This window comes from Pseudophryne corroboree, chromosome 7 (genome assembly GCF_028390025.1).
Source record: "Pseudophryne corroboree isolate aPseCor3 chromosome 7, aPseCor3.hap2, whole genome shotgun sequence".
NCBI lineage: Eukaryota > Metazoa > Chordata > Amphibia > Anura > Myobatrachidae > Pseudophryne > Pseudophryne corroboree.
The window spans coordinates 24,319,925-24,346,818 of NC_086450.1; the positions used below are offsets into that span (position 1 = coordinate 24,319,925).

Here is a 26,894-nt window from a genome sequence, read left to right on the forward strand (position 1 = left end):
TCTGTCTCAGTGTGACACACTTATAGCAGTTACATATATATATATATATACACACACACACACACACACATAGCAGTTACATACACTCTCTCTCGCTGTGACACTCACAGTTACAGGTTGATAGAAGATGTGCAGCAGCACTGGGGGGAATCTGGCAGATACTGATTTAATTCATCTCTGAAAGGTGTCGGTGCTGCTGCCTGTCACTGACTGCTGCCCCACACTCACACCCACACACACCCACACACTCTCTCACACACCCACACACTCTCTCACACACCCACACATATCCTCTCACATACACCCACTCCCACATATCCTCTCACATACACCCACTCCCACATATCCTCTCACATACACCCACTCCCACATATCCTCTCACATACACCCACTCCCACATATCCTCTCACATACACCCACTCCCACATATCCTCTCACATACACCCACTCCCACATATCCTCTCACATACACCCACTCCCACATATCCTCTCACATACACCCACTCCCACATATCCTCTCACATACACCCACTCTCTCATATCCTCTCACATACACCCACTCTCTCATATCCTCTCACATACACCCACTCCCACATATCCTCTCACATACACCCACTCTCTCATATCCTCTCACATACACCCACTCTCTCATATCCTCTCACATACACCCACTCCCACATATCCTCTCACATACACCCACTCCCACATATCCTCTCACATACACCCACTCCCACATATCCTCTCACATACACCCACTCTCTCATATCCTCTCACATACACCCACTCCCACATATCCTCTCACATACACCCACTCCCACATATCCTCTCACATACACCCACTCCCACATATCCTCTCACATACACCCACTCCCACATATCCTCTCACATACACCCACTCTCTCATATCCTCTCACATACACCCACTCCCACATATCCTCTCACATACACCCACTCCCACATATCCTCTCACATACACCCACTCCCACATATCCTCTCACATACACCTACTCCCACATATCCTCTCACATACACCCACTCTCTCATATCCTCTCACATACACCCACTCCCACATATCCTCTCACATACACCCACTCTCTCATATCCTCTCACATACACCCACTCCCACATATCCTCTCACATACACCCACTCCCACATATCCTCTCACATACACCCACTCCCACATATCCTCTCACATACACCCACTCCCACATATCCTCTCACATACACCCACTCTCTCATATCCTCTCACATACACCCACTCCCACATATCCTCTCACATACACCCACTCTCTCATATCCTCTCACATACACCCACTCCCACATATCCTCTCACATACACCCACTCTCTCATATCCTCTCACATACACCCACTCTCTCATATCCTCTCACATACACCCACTCCCACATATCCTCTCACATACACCCACTCCCACATATCCTCTCACATACACCCACTCCCACATATCCTCTCACATACACCCACTCTCTCATATCCTCTCACATACACCCACTCCCACATATCCTCTCACATACACCCACTCCCACATATCCTCTCACATACACCCACTCCCACATATCCTCTCACATACACCCACTCCCACATATCCTCTCACATACACCCACTCTCTCATATCCTCTCACATACACCCACTCCCACATATCCTCTCACATACACCCACTCCCACATATCCTCTCACATACACCCACTCCCACATATCCTCTCACATACACCCACTCCCACATATCCTCTCACATACACCCACTCCCACATATCCTCTCACATACACCCACTCCCACATATCCTCTCACATACACCCACTCCCACATATCCTCTCACATACACCCACTCTCTCATATCCTCTCACATACACCCACTCCCACATATCCTCTCACATACACCCACTCCCACATATCCTCTCACATACACCCACTCCCACATATCCTCTCACATACACCCACTCCCACATATCCTCTCACATACACCCACTCCCACATATCCTCTCACATACACCCACTCTCTCATATCCTCTCACATACACCCACTCTCTCATATCCTCTCACATACACCCTCTCTCTCATATCCTCTCACATACACCCTCTCTCACACTCATACCCTCTCACATACACCCTCTCACACTCATACCCTCTCACTCACTCCCTCTCTCACACTCACACCCTCTCTCTCTCACACTCACTCACACCCTCTCTCAGTCTCTCTCACACAAACTAGCACCCTCTCTCACACTCACTCACACCCTCTCTCACACACACACTCACACCCTCTCTCACACACACACTCACACCCTCTCTCACACACACTAGAACCCTCTCATACACACTCACCTCTCTCACACCGTCTCTCTCTCACACACCCTCTGTCTCTCACACCATCTCACACTCTCTCTCACACACACGCACACTAGAACCCTCTCATACACAGTCACCTCTCTCACACCGTCTCTCTCACACACCCTCTGTCTCTCACACCATCTCACACCCTCTGTCTCTCACACCATCTCACACCCTCTCTCTGTCACACTCGCTCACATCCACTCACACCCTCTGTCTCTCACACACACACACACACACACACACACACACACACACACACACAAACACACACACACTTTCTCTCTCTCTCTCTCTCTCTCTCTCTCTCTCTCTCTCTCTCTCTCTCTCTCTCACCCTGGGCCTAATTTAGAGTTTGATTGCAGCAGCAAATAGCAGTTGGACAAAACCATGTGCAGTGCAGGGGGGGGAGGCAGATGTAACATGTGCAGAGAGAGTTAGATTTGGGCGGGGCGTGTTCAAACCGAAATCTAAATTGCAGTGTAACAATAAAGAAGCCAGTATTTACCCTGCACAGAAACAATATAACCCACCCAAATCTAACTCTCTCTGCACATGTTACATCTGCCCCCCTGCAGTGCACATGGTTTTGCCCAACTGCTAACAAATTTCCTGCTGCGATCAACTCTGAATTACCCCCCCCCTCACACACACTATCTTACACACCACTCACTCCCTCTCTCTCTCTCTCTCTCTCTCTCTCTATCACTCACTCTTTCTGCAACACACTCACACCCTCTGTGTCTCTCTCACACGCTCTCTCTTACACACATACACACTCACTCACAAACCTTATCTCTCACTCACACACACACATACTCACACAGACCTTATCTCTCACCCTCTCTCTCTCGCGCGCACCCTCTTTAATGCACCCTCTCTCTCTCCCACGCACCCTCTCTTTAACGCACCCTCTCTGTCTTGCACTCTCTCCCCCCCCTCCTCACGCACACCCTCTCTTCCTCCCTCTCTCTCCTGCCATAATTTGGGTGACTTTCTCTAGCAGGGGCAGTTGAAGAGCGACACTCCAGTAGCTGTGATGCTTCACATCCCAGCACACACTAGCAGCACAGCTATGGCAGGGCATGCTGGGCTGTGCAGTTCCACACCAGTATCACACGTTGCCTATTCTGCTTTATACAATGTATTGCTGCTGTGTGTAAATATTTGTCAATTATTTTTATAATCAAAAGTGTCATACAAATGTTCTCGGCCGCTGTGCAATTAAGGGAGAGATTAATCAAATCTTGAGGAGAGATAAAGTACTAAGCAGTCAGCTTCTGTCATGTTGCACGCTGTGCTAGAAAAATGATGGTTAAACTTTATCTCCAAGATTTGGTAAATCTCCCCCTCTTTATTATTTTTTTTTTTTGTGTATTCTGTTTTATTGAGATTTCCAAATAAACAACGGAACCTATACAGACGTTCCGTCGCCTGAGATCAATTCTGTGAACGGAGCGATGGACGTGCAGCGTGTGATTGGTCGGAGCGATGGACGTGCAGCGTGTGATTGGTCGGAGCGATGGACGTGCAGCGTGTGATTGGTCGGAGCGATGGACGTGCAGCGTGTGATTGGTCGGAGCGATGGACGTGCAGCGTGTGATTGGTCGGAGCGATGGACGTGCAGCGTGTGATTGGTCGGAGCGATGGACGTGCAGCGTGTGATTGGTCGGAGCGATGGACGTGCAGCGTGTGATTGGTCGGAGCGATGGACGTGCAGCGTGTGATTGGTCGGAGAGATGGAAGTGCATCGTGTGATTGGTCGGAGCGATGGACGTGCAGCGTGTGATTGGTCGGAGCGATGGACGTGCAGCGTGTGATTGGTCGGAGCGATGGACGTGCAGCGTGTGATTGGTCGGAGCGATGGACGTGCAGCGTGTGATTCGTCGGAGAGATGGGCGTGCAGCGTGTGATTCGTCGGAGAGATGGGCGTGCAGCGTGTGATTGGTCGGAGAGATGGACGTGCACCGTGTGATTGGTCGGAGAGATGGACATACAGTGAGAGCTGCCTTTTCATCTACGGTAAGTCAGTAATTTCTGTCCCCTTCGTCCCTGGCAGGTTTCCCACTGGGCATTGGCTGCGGGATTGCCCTGGTGCACCAGGCTGGTTAAAACCCAGGTCTCTGGTGCAAACTGGTACAGAGCTGCTGGAATACTGCAGGTGTTGCCTCTATGGGTCCATCAGCCCAGGCTGGCTGGAAATTGCAGTTTAACCCTAGTGCTGTTTGTCCACAAGCATTTAAAAACAAAATGTATTATTATTTCTCTGACGTCCTAGTGGATGCTGGGACTCCGTAAGGACCATGGGGAATAGCGGCTCCGCAGGAGACAGGGCACAAAATAAAAGCTTAAGGATCAGGTGGTGTGCACTGGCTCCTCCCCCTATGACCCTCCTCCAAGCCTCAGTTAGATTTTTGTGCCCGGCCGAGAAGGGTGCAATCTAGGTGGCTCTCCTGAGCTGCTTAGAATAAAAGTTTAGTTAGGTTTTTTTATTTTCAGTGAGTCCTGCTGGCAACAGGCTCACTGCATCGTGGGACTAAGGGGAGAAGAAACGGACTCACCTGAGTGCAGAGTGGATCCGGTTTCTTAGGCTACTGGACACTAGCTCCAGAGGGACGATCACAGGTTCAGCCTGGATGGGTCACCGGAGCCGCGCCGCCGTCCCCCTTACAGAGCCAGAAGAGACGAAGAGGTCCGGTGAAATCGGCGGCAGAAGACATCCTGTCTTCAGACTAAGGTAGCGCACAGCACCGCAGCTGTGCGCCATTGCTCTCAGCACACTTCACACTCCGGTCACTGAGGGTGCAGGGCGCTTGGGGGGGAGCGCCCTGAGACGCAATATAACAGAATACCATTAGGTGGCAAAACAGAATACATCACATATAGCTCCTGGGCTATATGGATGTATTTTAATCCCCTGCCATTTTACACAAAAAAGCGGGAGATAAGGACGTCGTGAAGGGGCGGAGCCTATCTCCTCAGCACACAAGCGCCATTTTCCCTCACAGCTCCGCTGGAAGGACGGCTCCCTGACTCTCCCCTGCAGTCCTGCTTCAGAATCAGGGTAAAAAAGAGAAGGGGGGGGCACGTTTGGCAGCAAATAAATATATTAACAGCAGCTATAAGGGAGTAACACTTATATAAGGTTATCCCTGTATATATATATAGCGCTGGGTGTGTGCTGGCAGACTCTCCCTCTGTCTCTCCAAAGGGCTAAGTGGGGTCCTGTCCTCTATCAGAGCATTCCCGGTGTGTGTGCTGTGTGTCGGTACGCGTGTGTCGACATGTATGAGGAGGAAAATGATGTGGAGGCGGAACAGTTGCCTGTGTTGGTGATGTCACCCCCTAGGGAGTCGACACCTGACTGGATGATTGTATTTAAACAATTAAGTGATAATGTCAGCAATTTGCAAAAAACTGTTGACGACATGAGACAGCCGGCAAATCAATTAGTGCCTGTCCAGACGTCTCAAACACCGTCAGGGGCGCTAAAACGCCCGTTACCTCAGTGGGTCGACACAGACCCTGACACAGATACTGAGTCTAGTGTCGATGGTGACGAGACAAACGTAATGTCCAGTAGGGCCACACGTTACATGATCACGGCAATGAAAGAGGCATTGAACCTTTCTGACACTACAAGTACCACAAAGAAGGGTATTATGTGGGGTGAGAAAAAACTACCAATATTTTTTCCTGAGTCAGAGGAAATAAATGAGGTGTGTGAAAAAGCGTGGGTTTCCCCCGATAAAAAACAGCTAATTTCTAAAAAATTATTAGCATTATATCCTTTCCCGCCAGAGGTTAGGGCGCGTTGGGAAACACCCCCTAGGGTAGATAAGGCGCTCACACGTTTATCAAAACAAGTAGCGTTACCGTCTCCTGATACGGCTACCCTCAAAGAACCAGCTGATAGAAGGCTGGAAAATATCCTAAAAAGTATATACACACATACTGGTGTTATACTGCGACCAGCAATCGCCTCAGCCTGGATGTGCAGTGCTGGAGTCGCATGGTCGGATTCCCTGACCGAGAATATTGATACCCTGGATAGGGACAATATTTTGTTAACTATAGAACATTTAAAGGATGCATTACTATATATGCGTGATGCACAGAGGGATATTTGCACCCTGGCATCTAGAGTAAGTGCTATGTCCATCTCTGCCAGAAGAGCGTTATGGACGCGACAGTGGTCAGGGGATGCGGATTCCAAACGGCACATGGAAGTATTGCCGTATAAAGGGGAGGAGTTATTTGGGGCTGGTCTATCGGACCTGGTGGCCACGGCAACGGCTGGAAAATCCACCTTTTTACCCCAGGTCACTCCACATCAGCAGAAAAAGACACCGTCTTTTCAAACTCAGTCCTTTCGTTCCCATAAGTACAAGCGAGCAAAAGACCACTCCTTTCTGCCCCGGGGCAGAGGAAGAGGAAAAAGACTGCACCATGCAGCCGCTTCCCAGGAGCAGAAGCCCTCCCCTGCTTCTGCCAAGTCTTCAGCATGACGCTGGGGCTTTACAAGCAGACTCAGATATGGTGGGGGCCCGTCTCAAGAATTTCAACGCGCAGTGGGCTCACTCGCAAGTGGATCCCTGGATTCTACAGGTAGTATCGCAGGGGTACAAACTGGAATTCGAGGCGTTTCCCCCTCATCGGTTCCTGAAGTCTGCTTTACCAAAGTCTCCCTCCGACAGGGAGGCAGTTTTGGAAGCCATTCACAAGCTGTATTCCCAGCAGGTGATAATCAAGGTACCCCTCCTGCAACAGGGAAAGGGGTATTATTCCACGCTGTTTGTGGTACCGAAGCCGGACGGCTCGGTGAGACCAATTTTAAATCTGAAATCCTTGAACACTTACATAAAAAGGTTCAAATTCAAGATGGAGTCACTCAGAGCAGTGATAGCGAACCTGGAAGAAGGGGACTATATGGTGTCTCTGGACATCAAAGATGCTTATCTCCACGTCCCAATATACCCTTCTCACCAAGGGTACCTCAGGTTTGTAGTACAAAACTGTCATTATCAGTTTCAGACGCTGCCGTTTGGATTGTCCACGGCACCTCGGGTCTTTACCAAGGTAATGGCCGAAATGATGATTCTTCTACGAAGAAAAGGCATTTTAATTATCCCTTACTTGGACGATCTCCTGATAAGGGCAAGATCCAGGGAACAGTTAGAAGTCGGAGTAGCACTATCTCAGGTAGTGTTACGTCAGCACGGGTGGATTCTAAATATTCCAAAATCGCAGCTGATTCCAACGACACGTCTACTGTTCCTAGGAATGATTCTGGACACAGTCCAGAAGAAGGTGTTTCTCCCGGAGGAGAAGGCCAGGGAGTTATCCGAGCTAGTCAGGAACCTCCTAAAACCAGGACAGGTCTCAGTGCATCAGTGCACGAGGGTCCTGGGAAAAATGGTGGCTTCTTACGAAGCGATTCCATTCGGAAGATTCCATGCAAGAACGTTTCAGTGGGATCTACTGGACAAATGGTCCGGATCGCATCTGCAGATGCATCAGCGGATAACCCTGTCGCCAAGGACAAGGGTGTCTCTCCTGTGGTGGCTGCAGAGTGCTCATCTACTAGAGGGCCGCAGATTTGGCATTCAGGATTGGATCCTGGTAACCACGGATGCCAGCCTGAGAGGCTGGGGAGCAGTCACACAGGGAAGGAATTTCCAGGGCTTGTGGTCAAGCATGGAAACATCTCTTCATATAAACATTCTGGAACTAAGGGCCATTTACAATGCCCTAAGTCAAGCAAAACCTCTGCTTCAGGGTCAGGCGGTGTTGATCCAATCGGACAACATCACGTCAGTCGCCCACGTAAACAGACAGGGCGGCACGAGAAGCAGGAGGGCAATGGCAGAAGCTGCAAGGATTCTTCGCTGGGCGGAAAATCATGTGATAGCACTGTCAGCAGTGTTCATTCCGGGAGTGGACAACTGGGAAGCAGACTTCCTCAGCAGACACGACCTTCACCCGGGAGAGTGGGGACTTCACCCAGAAGTCTTCCACCTGATTGTAAACCGTTGGGAAAAACCAAAGGTGGACATGATGGCGTCACGTCTAAACAAAAAACTGGACAGATATTGCGCCAGGTCAAGGGACCCTCAGGCAATAGCAGTGGACGCTCTGGTAACGCCGTGGGTGTACCAGTCAGTGTATGTGTTCCCTCCTCTGCCTCTCATACCAAAAGTACTGAGAATCATAAGAAGGAGAGGAGTAAGAACTATACTCGTGGTTCCGGATTGGCCAAGAAGGACTTGGTACCCGGAACTTCAAGAGATGCTCACGGACGAACCGTGGCCTCTACCTCTAAGAAAGGACCTGCTACTGCAGGGGCCTTGTCTGTTCCAAGACTTACCGCGGCTGCGTTTGACGGCATGGCGGTTGAACGCCGGATCCTGAGGGAAAAAGGCATTCCAGAAGAAGTCATCCCTACTCTGGTCAAAGCCAGGAAGGACGTAACCGCAAAACATTATCACCGCATTTGGCGTAAATATGTTGCGTGGTGTGAGGCCAAGAAGGCCCCTACAGAGGAATTTCAACTGGGTCGTTTCCTTCATTTCCTGCAAACAGGACTGTCTATGGGCCTAAAATTGGGGTCCATTAAGGTTCAAATTTCGGCCCTGTCGATTTTCTTCCAGAAAGAACTGGCTTCAGTACCTGAAGTTCAGACTTTTGTAAAAGGGGTGCTGCACATACAGCCTCCTTTTGTGCCTCCAGTGGCACCTTGGGATCTCAATGTTGTGTTGAGTTTTCTAAAGTCACATTGGTTTGAACCACTTTCCACTGTGGACTTAAAATATCTCACATGGAAGGTGTCGATGCTGTTAGCCTTGGCTTCAGCCAGGCGTGTGTCAGAATTGGCGGCTTTATCATATAAAAGCCCTTACTTAATTTTTCATTCTGACAGGGCGGAATTGAGGACTCGTCCTCAATTTCTACCTAAGGTGGTTTCTGCATTTCACATGAACCAACCTATTGTGGTACCTGCGGCTACCAGGGACTTAGAGGACTCTAAGTTGCTTGACGTTGTCAGGGCCTTGAAAATATATGTTTCCAGGACGGCTGGAGTCAGAAAATCTGACTCGCTGTTTATCCTGTATGCACCCAACAAGCTGGGTGCTCCTGCTTCAAAGCAGACGATTGCTCGTTGGATTTGTAGTACAATTCAGCTTGCACATTCTGTGGCAGGATTGCCACAACCAAAATCAGTAAAAGCCCATTCCACAAGGAAAGTGGGCTCATCTTGGGCGGCTGCCCGAGGGGTCTCGGCTTTACAACTTTGCCGAGCAGCTACTTGGTCAGGGGCAAACACGTTTGCTAAATTCTACAAATTTGATACCCTGGCTGAGGAGGACCTGGAGTTCTCTCATTCGGTGCTGCAGAGTCATCCGCACTCTCCCGCCCGTTTGGGAGCTTTGGTATAATCCCCATGGTCCTTACGGAGTCCCAGCATCCACTAGGACGTCAGAGAAAATAAGATTTTACTTACCGATAAATCTATTTCTCGTAGTCCGTAGTGGATGCTGGGCGCCCATCCCTAGTGCGGATTGTCTGCAATACTTGTATATAGTTATTGTTACAAAAATTCGGGTTATTATTGTTGTGAGCCATCTTTTCAGAGGCTCCTTTGCGTTTATCATACTGTTAACTGGGTTCAGATCACGAGTTGTACGGTGTGATTGGTGTGGCTGGTATGAGTCTTACCCGGGATTCAATATCCTTCCTTATTATGTACGCTCGTCCGGGCACAGTGTCCTAACTGAGGCTTGGAGGAGGGTCATAGGGGGAGGAGCCAGTGCACACCACCTGATCCTTAAGCTTTTATTTTGTGCCCTGTCTCCTGCGGAGCCGCTATTCCCCATGGTCCTTACGGAGTCCCAGCATCCACTACGGACTACGAGAAATAGATTTATCGGTAAGTAAAATCTTATTTTCTTTTACTAGGAGGTGGAGCTTGCTTCTAGTTCAGCCAGCGGGTCATACGATAATCTGTGGAATGTATGGGGGTGGAAGGATTTATGCCAAATTAGCTTTTGGGAAGAAATGTCAGGCCGGTCTGATGAAAAAAGGTGCGTGGAACCAACTTGATGACCATTTTAGTTGGTCAGGTAATTCTTCAGTTGCACGAAAAGCGGTTCCATGTGTGGCCGGCATTAGGCATCGGACTTTGGCCCTCATTCCGAGTTGTTCGCTCGGTATTTTTCATCGCATCGCAATGAAAATCCGCTTAGTACGCATGCGCAATGTTCGCACTGCGACTGCGCCAAGTAACTTTGCTATGTAGAAAGTAATTTTACTCACGGCTTTTTCATCGCTCCGGCGATCGTAATGTGATTGACAGGAAATGGGTGTTACTGGGCGGAAACACGGCGTTTCAGGGGCGTGTGGCTGAAAACGCTACCGTTTCCGGAAAAAACGCAGGAGTGGCCGGAGAAACGGTGGGAGTGCCTGGGCGAACGCTGGGTGTGTTTGTGACGTCAAACAGGAACGACAAGCACTGAACTGATCGCACAGGCAGAGTAAGTCTGGAGCTACTCTGAAACTGCTAAGTAGTTAGTAATCGCAATATTGCGAATACATCGGTCGCAATTTTAAGAAGCTAAGATTCACTCCCAGTAGGCGGCGGCTTAGCGTGTGTAACTCTGCTAAATTCGCCTTGCGACCGATCAACTCGGAATGAGGGCCTTTATCTGCACTTTGGGGGTCATTCCGAGTTGTTCGCTCGCAAGCTGCTTTTAGCAGCATTGCACACGCTAAGCCGCCGCCTACTGGGAGTGAATCTTAGCTTCTCAAAATTGCGAACGAAAGATTCGCAATATTGCGAAAAAGACTTCTCTGTGCAGTTTCTGAGTAGCTCGAGTCTTACTCTGCCAGTGCGATCAGTTCAGTGCTTGTCGTTCCTGGTTTGACGTCACAAACACACCCAGCGTTCGCCCAGACACTCCTCCGTTTCTTCAGCCACTCCCGCGTTTTTCCCAGAAACGGTAGCGTTTTTTCACACACTCCCATAAAACGGCCAGTTTCCGCCCAGAAACACCCACTTCCTGTCAATCACATTACGATCACCAGAACGAAGAAAAAACCTCGTAATGCCGTGAGTAAAATACCTAACTGCATAGCAAATTTACTTGGCGCAGTCGCACTGCGGACATTGCGCATGCGCATTAGCGACTATTCGCTCCATTGCGACAAAAAAATAACGAGCGAACAACTCGGAATGACCCCCCTTGTGTAGGTTCCTGTGGCTCTCCAGCTGCCGTGGGAAAGAAAGTGGCACTCTACCCAGCACGTTGGCTTTAAAGTTATAGGGCCTTATTCAGGCGTGTTAGAAAACCATAAGAGCACACTAAAGGGCAAACCCATGCTGCACTGCGGGTGGGGAAGGTGTAACATGTGAAGAGAGAGTTAGATTTGGGTGGGGTGTGTTCAAACTAATCTAAATTACAGTGTAATAATAAAGCAGCCAGTATTTACCCTGCATAGAAACAATATAACCCACCCAAATCTAACTCTCTCTGCACATGTTACATCTGCCTCACCTGCAGTGCACATGGGGGGTCATTCCGAGTTGTTCGCTCGGTAAATTTCTTCGCATCACAGCGATTTTCCGCTTAGTGCGCATGCGCAATGTCCGCACTGCGACTGCGCCAAGTAAATTTGCTATTCAGTTAGGAATTTTACTCACGGCTTTTTCATCGTTCAGGCGATCGTAATGTGATTGACAGGAAGTGGGTGTTTCTGGGCGGAAACAGGCCGTTTTATGGGTGTGTGTGAAAAAACGCTACCGTTTCTGGGAAAAACGCGGGAGTGGCTGGAGAAACGGAGGAGTGTCTGGGCGAACGCTGGGTGTGTTTGTGACGTCAAACCAGGAACGACAAGCACTGAGCTGATCGCAGATGCCGAGTAAGTCTCGAGTTACTCAGAAACTGCACAGAGATGTCTTATCGCAATATTGCGAATCTTTCGTTCGCAATTTTAAGAAGCTAAGATTCACTCCCAGTAGGCGGCGGCTTAGCATGTGCAAAGCTGCTAAAAGCAGCTTGCGAGCGAACAACTCGGAATGACCCCCATGGTGTTGCCCATTAGTGAACCTGAATAACCCCACGTTAGAAGATTTTTGTTTCTTCTGTAAATAACAGGTTAAGCACCTATTTAACCTTCCACTTGATGGTCTTGTTCTTGACCGTCCTAATGCAAATCATTATCTCATTTTAAATACCTCTCCGGATGGCAAACAAGAGGGACAGTGTCACAGTGCATAGACAGGCTCCATATAAAGTTGAATACATTTTACAGAAAGAAAAAAAAAAAAGCAGCAGACATAAAATGAGTTTCAAAAAGCCACACCTATGGTGATTGGAACTCTATTGTCTGTGGAAGAAAATCTATATCTTTATATTATACTGTAGCGTTGTTTTGGGAGGGAAGCTTCTTGTTTGTTCTCTATATTTAGTTTTTTTTACATGAGCGCTAACCGGGTAGCAGTTTCTAGCGGAGATTGTTTTCCACCCTTATTATTATTATTATTATTATTATTATTATTATACTATAATTTATCAAAAACAATTGCAAGGTCTGTTCTCATGATCATTGTCAGAACGTACCTTGTACCAGGAGCCCAGGCCAAAAATAGGTATACCTTCTGACAGGTGTATCTGTGACTGTCTTGATCCCTACATCAGTAGAACACACAATACATAAGTACTGTGTGTGTGTGTGTGTGTGTGTGTGTGTGTGTGTGTGTGTACATGAGCAGTACTGAAATGTTTATTTTATGCAGAAAAATACCCTTTCCCCCAAGGCTACATGAAGCCCATGGTCTGGTTGCCGGACACAGGCTCAGGCTTTCAGCATGTCAAGTGAAGGCACAGGGAAAGATCTTGCATTGTACAGAGCTCAGAGAGGCCTTCCAAAGCCTCTCTGCTCACCTTATTATCAGCCCAGCGACTGTGGTTCCCGTGGTAGTTTATGACACTGCACAGATTTATAAATTGTTCATAGCGGTTTGTAGAAAGAAAAAGAAAAATAGATGTTATCAAGATTCTTACAGCCTAGTCATTTTTCTTTTTAATGTGGGTCTGCTGCTCTCATTACATAAAGAAACACTAGTTTCAAATATTATATACCGTGATACTTATTCCTACACCACGGAGAGCAGAGCGTTTCCGTGTCAGTGGTGTATGACTCTTACCCTCATGATTACTTTTTTTTTTTTTTTTTTAGGTCTAGCATAAAATAATATTTTGTAATATATGTGATGCTAAAACTAATATTTGATGACCTTCAGGTGTCCAGGTAAACATGTTCCTGGATTAAGCATTGTACCCACACAGACTGAGAGCACCTTGTGGGGCAGTAAGTTTCCTGTATCCGGGCTCTGAGTGACGGGATGTATTGTGGCCTTGTATTCACCGTCCATGTGGGTGGGCTACGTGAAGGCTGATCCAGTCATTGGGTGGTCAAGGTGAATGGACGGATCCCGGTGGTTCTTAGTCACAATGGTTGCTGTCCCCACGTACTGTATACAGAAGTAAAGCATGGGGTGTGCTCAGGTTCTCAAACCACTTGTGTCAGAGAAGTAATCACATAGGATTTGCTTTTCATTGTTTCTTATGGCTTTGATACAAGTTCATTAGGTGTATATGAAGTTGAGTGCATAACTAGTCTTTGGCTTTTGTGTGTGTGAGTAGATATACAGCAGATCAATATAGGATGGTGTGTGTATAGGTGGTCATTCCGAGTTGCGGTGCAGTGCGCACGCGCGTCGTACTATTACAACGAACGATGTAGTTTTACACAGGGTCTAGTGAAGCTTTTCAGTCGCACAGGCAGCCGCAGAGTGATTGACATGAAGTGGGCGTTTCTGGGTGGCAACTGACCGTTTTCAGGGAGTGTTCGGAAAAATGCAGGCGTGCCAGAAAAAACGCAGGCGTGGCTGCGCGAACGCAGGGCGTGTTTGTGACGTCAAATCCGGAACTGAATGGTCTGAAGAGATCGCAAGCGCTGAGTAGGTCTGGAGTTACTCTGAAACTGCACAAAATGTTTTTGTAGCCGCTCTGCGATCCTTTCGTTTGCACTTCTGCTAAGCTAAAATACACTCCCAGTGGGCGGCGGCTTAGCATTTGCACTGCTGCTAAAAACTGCTAGCGAGCGATCAAATCGGAATGACCCCCATAGAGCAGTGGTTCCCCTTTTTTTGTGAATCACGGCACCCTAGAGTATGAATTTTTTTCATAGCACCGCTTGTCAAATTTTTTTTATTGAAATATTTAGAAAAAGAAAAACAAAATGTAAATGAAGTCTTTTGTGTTTATATCGTCGTCATTACGGTCAGATATGTGGTAAGCAGGCTTGGTGCTGCGGTGTTCGGCGTTAGGGTGGCCAATCCTGGGATCGAGATCAGCGGGATCCTGGGATTTAGGCCTAAAATTGTCCAGGATTGGAGCTTCCAATTCCGGGGATTTCGGGATTAGAAAGCCCCCTTGTCTTTCAATGCCAGGCAGCGTTGAGCGTCTTCAGGAGGCTCAGACGCTGGCCGGCTCCTTCCGCCCAGTTCCCCCTGCCCACGGCTGTGTGCGCAACGTGACGTGAAGTCAGAGGTCACGCTGCGCAGTCTGATGCCAGCCACTCACGCTGCCCGGACCGTACTCCGCCACACTCCGCCTGCAGCAAGTAAACCTGCCCGAGTAGTTCTGTGGGCTAGGCGGGTCCAGGAAGAGGGGAAGTGGGACTCTGAAGGTTTTAATTTTAAAATCTTCAACCCATTCCTAGGTATCCCGGGATTATTCATTTTTCAATCCCGATACCTGGAATTGAAAAAAAGGCCCGGGATTGGCCTCCCTGTTTGGCGCCCCCTACAAAACTATAAATGTGTGTCCTCCCTCTCTTCCATACATAATAAAGGAACATTAAAAAGGGGTGTGGCCTCACAATAGTACCCCCCAATTCAAATTACGTCACACAGTAGCACAATCTTATTGACATTACACCGCACATAGGGGCTAATTCAGACCTGATCGATCGATCGCTAGCAGTTTTTTTGCAGTCCTTTGTTCGCATAGTCGCCGCCTACAGGGGAGTGTATTTTAGCTGTGCAAGTGTACAAACATGTGTAGCAGAGGGGATCCGGTCTGAAGATCGACAGTGTCTAGGTCGACAATGTTTAGGTCGACCACTATAGGTCGACAGTCACTAGGTCGACATGGATGGATGGTCGACAGGGTTTCTAGGTCGACATGTGCTAGGTCGACAGGTCTAAAGGTCGACATGAGTTTTTCACATTTTTTTTCTTTTTTTGATTTTTTTCATACTTAACGATCCACGTGGACTACGATTGGAACGGTAAAGTGTGCCGAGCGAAGCGGTAGCGGAGCGAAGGCACCATGCCCGAAGCATGGCGAGCGAACGCGGTGCACTAATTTGGGATCCCGGTCACTCTACGAAGAAAACGACACAAAAAAAAAAAAAATCCTCATGTCGACTTTTAGACCTGTCGACCTAGCACATGTCGACCTAGAAACCCTGTCGACCTTCCATCCATGTCGACCTATAGTGGTCGACCTAAACATTGTCGACCTAGACACTGTCGATTTGATGAACCACATCCGTAGCAGAGCTGTACAAACAGATCTTGTGCAGTCTCTGCGCAGCCCAGGACTTACTCAGCCGCTGCGATGATATCAGCCTGTCTGAGACTGGAATTGACGTCAGACACCCGCCCTGCAAACGCGTGGACACGCCTGCGTTTTTCCAAACACTCCCAGAAAACGGTCAGTTGCCACCCACAAACGTCTTCTTCCTGTCAATCTCCTTGCGATCGGCTGTGCAAATGGATACTTTGCACAAACTCATTGCTGAACGGCGATCCACTTTGTACCCGTGTGACGCGCCTGCGCATTGCGGTGCATGCGCAGTTTAGACTTGATCGCCCACTGTACGAAAACGCAGACTAGCGATCAGGTCTGAATTAGGCCCATAGTGCCCCTGATTCATATTGCACCACATGGCAGTGTACCTTGTTTACAGTACAAACTGCATTTTATGGTTTTAAAAGTCTCAAACTTTTTTCTTTTTAATATGTCGCTGAGAAACATGCCAGCGCCAGGACCTGCTCACCGGAAAGTGATCCATAAGAGGTAGTTTGGTTATGAGTCCAGCAATTTATATTGTTGTGGAAGGGGGGGCAAAATGTAAGTGCCCTCCTAGATGAGCAGGGTTGTTCTGAGAAGATTTCAGGTTGGCAGTGCCACAGTTGGGCACATTGGTCTTGTTGGTTTTCTGATACATCTGCCTTTTTAGCTGTCTACCAGTTGGCGTTCTGGAATGGTAAGAGCATGACATTTCTGATTTCTCTTACGTCCAAGAGGATGCTGGGGACTCCGTAAGGACCATGGGGTATAGACGGACTCCGCAGGAGACATGGGCACTATAAAGAACTTTTAGTATGGGTTTGCACTGGCTCCTCCCTCTATGCCCCTCCTCCAGACCCCAGTTAGATCATGTACCCAGAGGAGACTGGATGCACTACAGGGGAGCTCTACTGAGTTTCTCTGAAAAAGAATTTTGTTAGGTTTTTTATTTTCAGGGAGCACTGCTGGCAACAGGCTCCCTGCATCGTGGGACTGAGGAGAGAGAAGCAGACCTACTTAAGTGATAGGCTCTGCTTCTTAGGCTACTGGACACCATTAGCTCCAGAGGGAGTTGGAACGCAGGTCTCACCCCGCCGTTCGTCCCAGAGCCGTGCCGCCGTCCTCCTCGCAGAGCCGGAAGATAGAAGCCGGGTGAGTATAAGAAGAAAAGAAGACTTCAAGGCGGCAGAAGACTTCAGATCTTCTCTGAGGTACCGCGCAGCCATTGCTCCCACACACAACACACACTGCAGGCACTGATGGGTGCAGGACGCAGGGGGGGCGCCCTGGGCAGCAATATAAACCTCTAATCTGGCATTTAGGAATATATGGGCTGCGGAGGCAGTAATTATATAAATCCCCCGCCAGTTTAAACAATTGAGCGGGACCGAAGCCCGCCACTGGAGGGGGGCGGAGCTTGGTCCCTCAGCACTAACCAGCGCCATTTTCTCCACAGAGCACTGCAGAGAAGCTGGCTCCCCGGACTCTCCCCTGCTGAACACGGTGACAGAGGGCTGAAAAGAGGGGGGGGGGCACTTGTAAGTCGCAGTGAGTGTATTACACAGTAATTATATATGTAAAAGCGCTATATTATCTGGAAAACTGTTTCCAGTGTCAGTTGGCGCTGGGTGTGTGCTGGCATACTCTCTCTCTGTCTCTCCAAAGGGCCTTATTGGGGAACTGTCTCCTTATAGATATATCCCTGTGTGGGGGGGGGTGTCGGTACGAGTGTGTCGGCATGTCTGAAGTGGAAGGCTCATCTAAGGAGGAGGGGGAGCAGATGATTGTGGTGTCTCCGTCGGCAACGCCGACTCATGATTGGTTGGACATGTGGAATGTTTTAAATGCAAATGTGACCTTATTACGTAAGAGAATGGACAAAGCAGAGTCCAGGGAAAAAGCAGGGAGTCAATCCATGGCTTTGACTGTGTCACAAGGCCCTTCAGGGTCTCAAAAACGTCCCCTATCCCAAGTAGCAGACACTGATACCGACACGGATTCTGACTCCAGTGTCGACTACGATGATGCAAGGTTACACCCAAGGGTGACCCAAAAGTATTCATTATATGATTATGGCAATAAAAGATGTTTGGCATATCACAGATGACCCCTCTGTCCCTGACACGAGGGTGCGCATGTATAAGGAAAAGAAACCTGAGGTAACCTTTCCCCCATTTCATGAACTGAACGAGTTGTTTGAAAAAGCTTGGGAAACTCCATACAAAAAACTGCAGATTCCCAAGAGGATTCTTATGGCGTATCCTTTCTCTGCACAGGACAGGGTACGGTGGGAATCCTCGCCCAGGGTGGACAAGGCTTTAACGCATCTGTCCAAAAAGGTGGCGCTACCGTCTCCAGACACGGCAGCCCTCAAGGATCCTGCTGATCGCAGACAGGAGACTACCTTAAAATCTATTTATACGCATACGGGTGCTTTACTCAGTCCGGCAATAGCATCGGCATGGGTATGTAGCGCAGTTGCGGCTTGGACAGATACCTTGTCCGCTGACATTGGTACCCTAGACAGGGATAACATTTTATTGACCTTAGGTCATATTAAAGACGCAGTCTTATATATGAGAGACGCTCAGAGAGACGTTGGGCTGCTAGGTTCGAGAGCCAACGCCATGGCGATTTCTGCCAGGCGAGCCCTGTGGACCCGCCAATGGACGGGTGATGCCGACTCAAAGAAGCATATGGAGGTTTTACCTTACAAGGGTGAAGTTTTATTTGGGGATGGTCTCGCGGACCTGGTTTCCACAGCTACCGCGGGTAAATCTACCTTTTTGCCTTTTGTTCCCCCACAGCAAAAGAAAACTCCACAATATCAGATGCAGTCCTTTCGGTCGCATAAGTCCAGAAGAGGTCGGGGCTCCTCCTTCCTCGCCAGAGGTAAGGGTAGAGGAAAGAGAACACCTGCTTCGGCTAGTTCCCAGGAGCAGAAGTCCTCCCCGGCTTCTGCTAAATCTACCGCATGACGCTGGGGCTCCACTGAGGGAGTCCGCACCGGTGGGGGCACGTCTTCGACTCTTCAGCCAGGTCTGGGTTCTTTCAGACGTGGATCCCTTGGGCGATGGAAATTGTATCCCAAGGCTACAAACTGGAATTCGAAGAGGTGCCCCCTCGACGATTTTTCAAGTCGGCCTTGCCAGCTTCTCCCCCGGAGAGGGAAGTAGTGTTAACTGCAATTCAAAAGCTGTATCAACAGCAAGTGATTGTCAAGGTTCCCCTGGTCCAACAGGTGAAAGGGTACTATTCAACCCTATTTGGGAAAAGAAAAAGTAGGGGAAGAACCACAAGAGGGTCGTCCTCTAAAGAAGGCTTACTTTGTGGCGCACTCTTTTTTTCAACATGAATTGTGATTGTTACTGAATTAAAACTTAACGTTTATTATAGATATTAAAATAGTATGAGCAATAAGACACAAACAACATAAATTGATCTGAAAAGAGACCTTTAAATATCCAAAGTCACTGTGTATCTACACATGCAACAAATAAAGTCAGTGTTCATAATACAACTAACCTTTTAATAGGAATTTCTGACACACCATGATATAAAGAAAGAACAAAAGTGAAAATATCTGTTATTATTTTAAATTAATAAATGGGTAATTGCAAATTAAAGGAGATCTCTCCCACAAGATGATTAGATCTCACACCAAGGATATACCCAGTTAGTGGCGACTACCTGCAATAGTAGCGTGCATAACTTTAAATTAAATAATTAAATCTCTACTATTGCAGGTAGTCGCCACTAACTGGGTATATCCTTGGTGTGAGATCTAATCATCTTGTGGGAGAGATCTCCCTTAATTTGCAATTACCCATTTAAATTGACTATGGTCAAGCCAGGAGGCTTGTCTACATTGTACATCAACGTGCTGGAATTGAGGGCCATATACAACGGCCTACGACAAGCGGAGAATCTTCTTCGCGACCTACCCGTTCTGATTCAATCAGACAACGTCACAGCCGTGGCTCATGTAAACCACCAAGGCGGGACAAGGAGCAGAGTGGCAATGGCGGAAGCCACCAGGATTCTTCGCTGGGTGGAAAATCACGTAAGCGTTCTGTCAGCGGTCTTCATTCCGGGAGTGGACAACTGGGAAGCAGACTTCCTCAGCAGACACGATCTCCATCCAGGAGAGTGGGGACTTCATCAAGAAGTCTTTGCAGAGATAACAAGTCTTTGGGGACTTCCTCAAATAGACATGATGGCGTCACGCCTCAACAAGAAGCTTCGGAGGTATTGTGCCAGGTCCCGGGACCCTCAGGCAGTAGCAGTAGACGCTCTGGTGACACCATGGGTGTTTCAGTCGTTCTATGTGTTCCCTCCTCTTCCTCTCATCTCAAAAATATTGAGAATCATAAGACAAAAAAGAGGGCAGACAATACTCATTGTTCCAGATTGGCCGCGGAGGGCCTGGTATTCAGATCTTCAGGAGATGCTCACAGAAGATCCATGGCCTCTTCCTCTCAGGGAGGACCTGTTGCAGCAGGGGCCCTGCGTATTCCAAGACTTACCGCGGTTACGTTTGACGGCATGGCGGTTGAACGCCGAATCCTAGCTGGGAAAAGTATTCCGGAGGAAGTCATCCCTACTCTGATAAAGGCTCGGAAGGAGGTGACGGCGAAACATTATCACCGTATCTGGAGGAAGTATGTATCTTGGTGTGAAGCCAAGAATGCTCCTACGGAAGATTTCCATCTGGGCCGTTTTCTCCACTTTCTACAGACAGGAGTGGATATGGGCCTGAAGTTAGGCTCCATTAAGGTACAGATTTCGGCCTTATCTATATTCTTTCAGAAGGAATTGGCTTCTCTCCCAGAAGTCCAGACTTTTGTGAAGGGAGTGCTGCACATCCAGCCTCCTTTTGTGCCCGCAGTGGCACCATGGGACCTTAACGTGGTGAACATTGCGCATGCGCAGTTTGCGACTAATCGCTCCGTAGCGAAAAAAAATAACGTGCGAACAACTCGGAATGAGGGCCAGTATGAGGAAAGGATTTTGTTAATCTAAGGGCAAGATTCATACCAGCCCACACCAACCACACCGTATAACCTGGAATATACGCCACCAGTTAACAGTATGAACAAAACAGTATCGGTCAACTAGGACTAGGAGAAAAAGATTTACTGGTAGGTTTAAAATCTTATTTTCTCTTACGTCCTAGAGCAGGGGTGGGCAATTATTTCAGCTGAGGGGCCACTTGACATTTCCTGTCAGTATCCGAGGGCCACATACAAAATAGCAGCTCCCCCCACTTGCCAAAAATATAGGGACATGGCTTCATGTGGAAGGGGTGTGGGCAAAAAATAATACAGATTCATATTAGGCTGCACAATAGTCTCCATTATTCAAATTGCGCCACACAGCGCCACTTACACACATTACACCAGGTAGAGCCCCTTTTACACAGTATGGAAGGTAGAGCCCCTTTTACACATTACAGCAGGTAGAGCCCCCTTTTACACATTAACATTTTATTTAGGATAATTATTGTGCAGCAAGCAAATTATTCAGTGTCTTATGGCCCCTGGGGAAAGGTGTGACACGGTGACAGAACACGGGGAGGGGGGGTGACAGTGACAGAACACGGGGTGTGTGACACGGTGACAGAACACGGTGGGGGTGACACGGTGACAGAACACGGGGAGGGGGGGTGACAGTGACAGAACACGGGGTGTGTGACACGGTGACAGAACACGGGGGGGTGACACAGTGACAGAACACGGGGAGGGGGGGTGACAGTGACAGAACACGGGGTGTGTGACACGGTGACAGAACACGGTGGGGGTGACACGGTAACAGAACACGGGGTGTGTGACACAGTGACAGAACACGGGGGGGGGTGTCACGGTGACAGAACACGGGGGGGGGTGACACGGTGACAGAACACGGGGGGGGGTGGCACGATGACAGAACACGGGGGGGGGGTGACACAGTGACAGAACACGGGGTGTGTGACACGGTGACAGAACACGGGGGGGGGGGACACGGTGACAGAACACGGTGACAGAACACGGGGGGTGACACGGTGACAGAACACGGGGGGGTGACAGAACACGGGGGGTGACACGGTGACAGAACACAGGGGGTGTGACACGGTGACAGAACACAGGGGGGTGACACAGTGACAGAACACAGGGGGGTGACACAGTGACAGAACACGGGGAGGGGTGACAGAACACGGGGTGTGTGACACGGTGACAGAACACGGTGGGGGTGACACGGTGACAGAACACGGGGTGTGTGACACGGTGACCGAACACGGTGGGGGTGACACGGTGACAGAACACGGGGGGGTGACACGGTGACAGAACACGGGGGTTGTGACACAGTGACAGAACACGGGGGTTGTGACACAGTGACAGAACACGGGGTGTGTGACACGGTGACAGAACACGGTGGGGGTGACATGTGACAGAACACGGGGGGGGTGACACGGTGACAGAACACGGGGGGTGTGACACGGTGACAGAAAACGGGGGAGTGACACGGTGACAGAACACGGGGGGGTGACACAGTGACAGAACACGGGGAGGGGGGTGACGGTGACAGAACACGGGGTGTGTGACACGGTGACAGAAAACGGGGGGGGGTGACACGGTGACAGAACACGGGGGGGGTGACACAGTGACAGAACACGGGGAGGGGGGGTGACAGTGACAGAACACGGGGTGTGTGACAGGGTGACAGAACACGGTGGGGGTGACAGAACACGGGGTGTGTGACACGGTGACAGAACACGGTGGGGGTGACACGGTGACAGAAAACAGGGGGGGTGACACTGTGACAGAACACGGGGGGGTGACACAGTGACAGAACACGGGGAGGGGGGTTGACTGACAGAACACGGGGTGTGTGACACGGTGACAGAACACGGTGGGGGTGACACGGTGACAGAACACGGGGTGTGTGACACGGTGACAGAACACGGGGGGGTGACACGGTGACAGAACACGGGGGGTGTGACACGGTGACAGAACACAGGGGGTGTGACACGGTAACTGAAAACGGGGGAGTGACACGGTGACAGAACACGGGGGGGGGGTGACACAGTGACAGAACACGGGGAGGGGGGGGTGACAGTGACAGAACACGGGGTGTGTGACAGGGTGACAGAACACGGTGGGGGTGACAGAACACGGGGTGTGTGACACGGTGACAGAACACGGTGGGGGTGACACGGTGACAGAAAACAGGGGGGGGGGGTGACACTGTGACAGAACACGGGGGGGTGACACAGTGACAGAACACGGGGAGGGGCGGTGACAGTGACAGAACACGGGGTGTGTGACACTGTGACAGAACACGGTGGGGGTGACACGGTGACAGAACACGGGGTGTGTGACACGGTGACAGAACACGGTGGGGGTGACACGGTGACAGAACACGGGGTGTGTGACACAGTGACAGAACACGGGGGGGTGACACGGTGACAGAACACGGGGCGTGTGACACGGTGACAGAACACGGGGGGGTGACACGGTGACAGAACATGGGGGGGGTGACACGGTGACAGAACACAGGGGGTGTGACACGGTGACAGAACACAGGGGGTGTGACACGGTGACAGAAAACGGGGGTGTGACACGGTGACAGAACACGGGGGGGGGGGGGTGACACAGTGACAGAACACGGGGAGGGGGGTGACAGTGACAAAACACGGGGTGTGTGACACGGTGACAGAGAACGGGGGGTGTGACACGGTGACAGAGAACGGGGGGGGTGACACGGTGACAGAACACGGGGGGGGAGTGACACAGTGACAGAACACGGGGAGGGGGGGTGACAGTGACAGAACACGGGGTGTGTGACAGGGTGACAGAACACGGTGTGTGTGACACGGTGACAGAACACGGTGGGGGTGACAGAACACGGGGTGTGTGACACAGTGACAGAACACGGTGGGGGTGACACGGTGACAGAAAACGGGGGGGGGTGACACGGTGACAGAACACGGGGGGGTGACACAGTGACAGAACACAGGGAGGGGGGGTGACAGTGACAGAACACGGGGTGTGTGACAGGGTGACAGAACACGGTGGGGGTGACACGGTGACGGAGCACGGGGTGTGTGACACGGTGACAGAACACGGTGGGGGTGACACGGTGACAGAACACGGGGTGTGTGACGCGGTGACAGAACACGGTGGGGGTGACACGGTGACAACACGGGGTGTGTGACACGGTGACAGAACACGGGGGGGTGACACACAGTGACAGAACACGGTGGGTGTGACATGGTGACAGAACACGGGAGGGGTTGGTACAGCGAGAGCTAAAGATCTCTCTCCCAAACCTAAAAACAGACTGACGCCACTGCCCGCACACACAAATATACGCACACTATCACACACACACACACACCTTTCTTTCGGCAGCTTGGAGGTACTGCAGCTCAGAGCAATGACAAGCAGCTCAGCCGTTCGGGCCGCTTGTCATTGCTCGCTGGTGGGAGGCAGTGGGCCGGACAGGATCGGTTTGCGGGCCGCATCCGGCCCGCGGGCCGTATTTTGCCCACCCCTATCCTAGAGGATGCTGGGGTCCACATTAGTACCATGGGGTATAGATGGGTCCACCAGGAGCCATTGGCACTTTAAGAGTTTGAGAGTGTGGACTGGCTCCTCCCTCTATGCCCCTCCTACCAGACTCAATTTAGAAAATGTGCCCGGAGGAGCCGGTCACAGCTAGGGGAGCTCTACAGAGCTTCTCTGGTAAAACTTTGTTTCAGGGTTTTTTTATTTTACAGGGAGGCTGCTGGCAACAGCCTCCCTGCAGCGAGGGACTAAGGGGGGGAGTAGTGTCCGCCCTGCGGGGTCTGAGCCACTATCTCCGCTGACCGGACACTGAGCTCCTGAGGGGATAGATCACTACCCGCCACAGGGGACCGCTCGCCCCAGCAGCATGCCGCCACCCCCTTACAGAGCTGAAGATTGTGGCGAGTGAGTCACCGACCCCCCTAGCAAGCGGGGGGCCGGTGTGAAGATGGGGGCAGCAGGGATTGAAGCGCAGTATTAACTGCGCTCCTAGGAAGGCTCAGCGGTGAGGGGCGCCCTGGGCCAGCGCTTACCCCCTATACTGGTCCAGAAGCCTGTCGGGGTCCGCGGATCTCAGCCAGCAGTAAATCCTCAGGCCAGTATAATCCATGGTGAGCGGGAAGACAGCGCCATTTTGGGGGCGGAGCTTCTCCTCAGAGAGGACACAGCAGCGTTTCAGCGCCACTTCATGAAAACAAGCTGGCATATTTATACGGAATACCGTTTGATCGTGCGTAGCTGTGTGTTGCATTTCCCCTGCATTATTTTGACGGCAGACTGCTTTGCTGTGATTATCAACTTTACTATAAATGTATTTTGCAGCCCCGTGCTTTGCCTTGTTGGCATTTGGGGTCATTGCATTCCGATTTCGAGTTCCGTATTTTTTTCTGTGCATGGTTAACACAAACCATACCTTGCTTTTCATTCTTGCAAAATAACATTGGTTTCTTTGTAACGTAAGACTAGAATGCGCAGTAGCTTCTGGTAAGTGGCAAAGAAACTGAAAACTACTTTTTATTTTTCATTCATTTTGGAAAAACCATTGGAAAGAAAAGACTGTCCCTTCTGTGTTGCTGCACAGCTTCTAACAATGAAAAGCCTTGTTGTTGCCTATAGCAACCTATCAGATTTTCGCTATCCTCTCTCTATTGCATTCTAGTAACTGATAGACAGAATTTAATTGGTTGCTACCACTGCAAAAACCAATGTAGAATCTTATAAAGGCTAAATGCAGATTTGTGATAAAAAATTCTATATTTGCACACACAGAATGTTACTGAGTGTTGTCGCTTTGTGTGTGTGATAGTTTTGTTAAATGTGTTTTCTCTGACGTCCTAAGTGGATGCTGGGACTCCGTAAGGACCATGGGGAATAGCGGCTCCGCAGGAGACTGGGCACAACTAAAAGAAAGCTTTAGACTAACTGGTGTGCACTGGCTCCTCCCACTATGACCCTCCTCCAGACTTCAGTTAGAATCTTGTGCCCGGCTGAGCTGGATGCACACTAGGGGCTCTCCTGAGCTCCTAGAAAGAAAGTATATTTTAGGTTTTTTATTTTACAGTGAGATCTGCTGGCATAGCGCACAGCACTGCAGCTGTGCGCCATTGCTCCTCATGCACACCTCACACTCCGGTCACTGATGGGTGCAGGGCGCTGGGGGGGGGGGGGGGGCGCCCTGAGGGCAATATAATACACCTTGGCTGGCAAATCTACACCATATATAGTCAGGAAGGCTATAGAGGTGTAAAAATACCCCTGCCAGAATTCCAGAAAAAGCGGGAGAAGTCTGCCGGAAAAGGGGCGGGGCCATCTCCCTCAGCACACTGGCGCCATTTTTCCCTCACAGCTCCGCTGGAAGGACGCTCCCTGGCTCTCCCCTGCAGTGTCAAGCTACATAAGGGTAAAAAATAGAGGGGGGGCACTAAATTTAGGCGCAGTATATATATATAATATAAGCAGCTATAAGGGAAAAAACACTCATTTATAGTGGGATCCCTGTGTTATATAGCGCTCTGGTGTGTGCTGGCATACTCTCTCTCTGTCTCCCCAAAGGGCTTTGTGGGGTCCTGTCCTCTGTCAGAGCATTTCCTGTGTGTATGCGGTGTGTCGGTACGGCTATGTCGACATGTTTGATGAGGAGGCTTATGTGGAGGCGGAGCAGATGCCGATAAATGTGATGTCACCCCCTGCGGGGTCGACACCTGAGTGGATGGTTCTGTGGAAGGAATTACGCGACAGTGTCGACTCCCTGCATAAAAGGTTTGACGACATACCAAATATGGGACAGCCGGCTTCTCAGCCTGTGCCTGCCCAGGCATCTCAAAAGCCATCAGGGGCTCTAAAACGCCCGCTACCTCA

At 49.9% G+C, this 26,894-nt stretch overlaps 1 protein-coding gene across 3 annotated transcripts in view; it reads left to right on the forward strand.

The window, feature by feature from the left end:
* Positions 1–26,894, forward strand: part of NAB1 (NGFI-A binding protein 1) — a 92,981-nt gene that overhangs the window by 576 nt on the left and 65,511 nt on the right. Inside the window, exon 1 of one of the 3 annotated variants that reach the window (XM_063932762.1) lies at positions 10,364–10,431. The exons of the other annotated variants lie outside the window; for them this stretch is intronic. The gene's annotated coding sequence lies outside the window, so the exon portion shown is untranslated. Of the gene's footprint in view, positions 1–10,363; positions 10,432–26,894 lie in introns of those variants that run through there. 3 annotated transcript variants of the gene reach the window in all.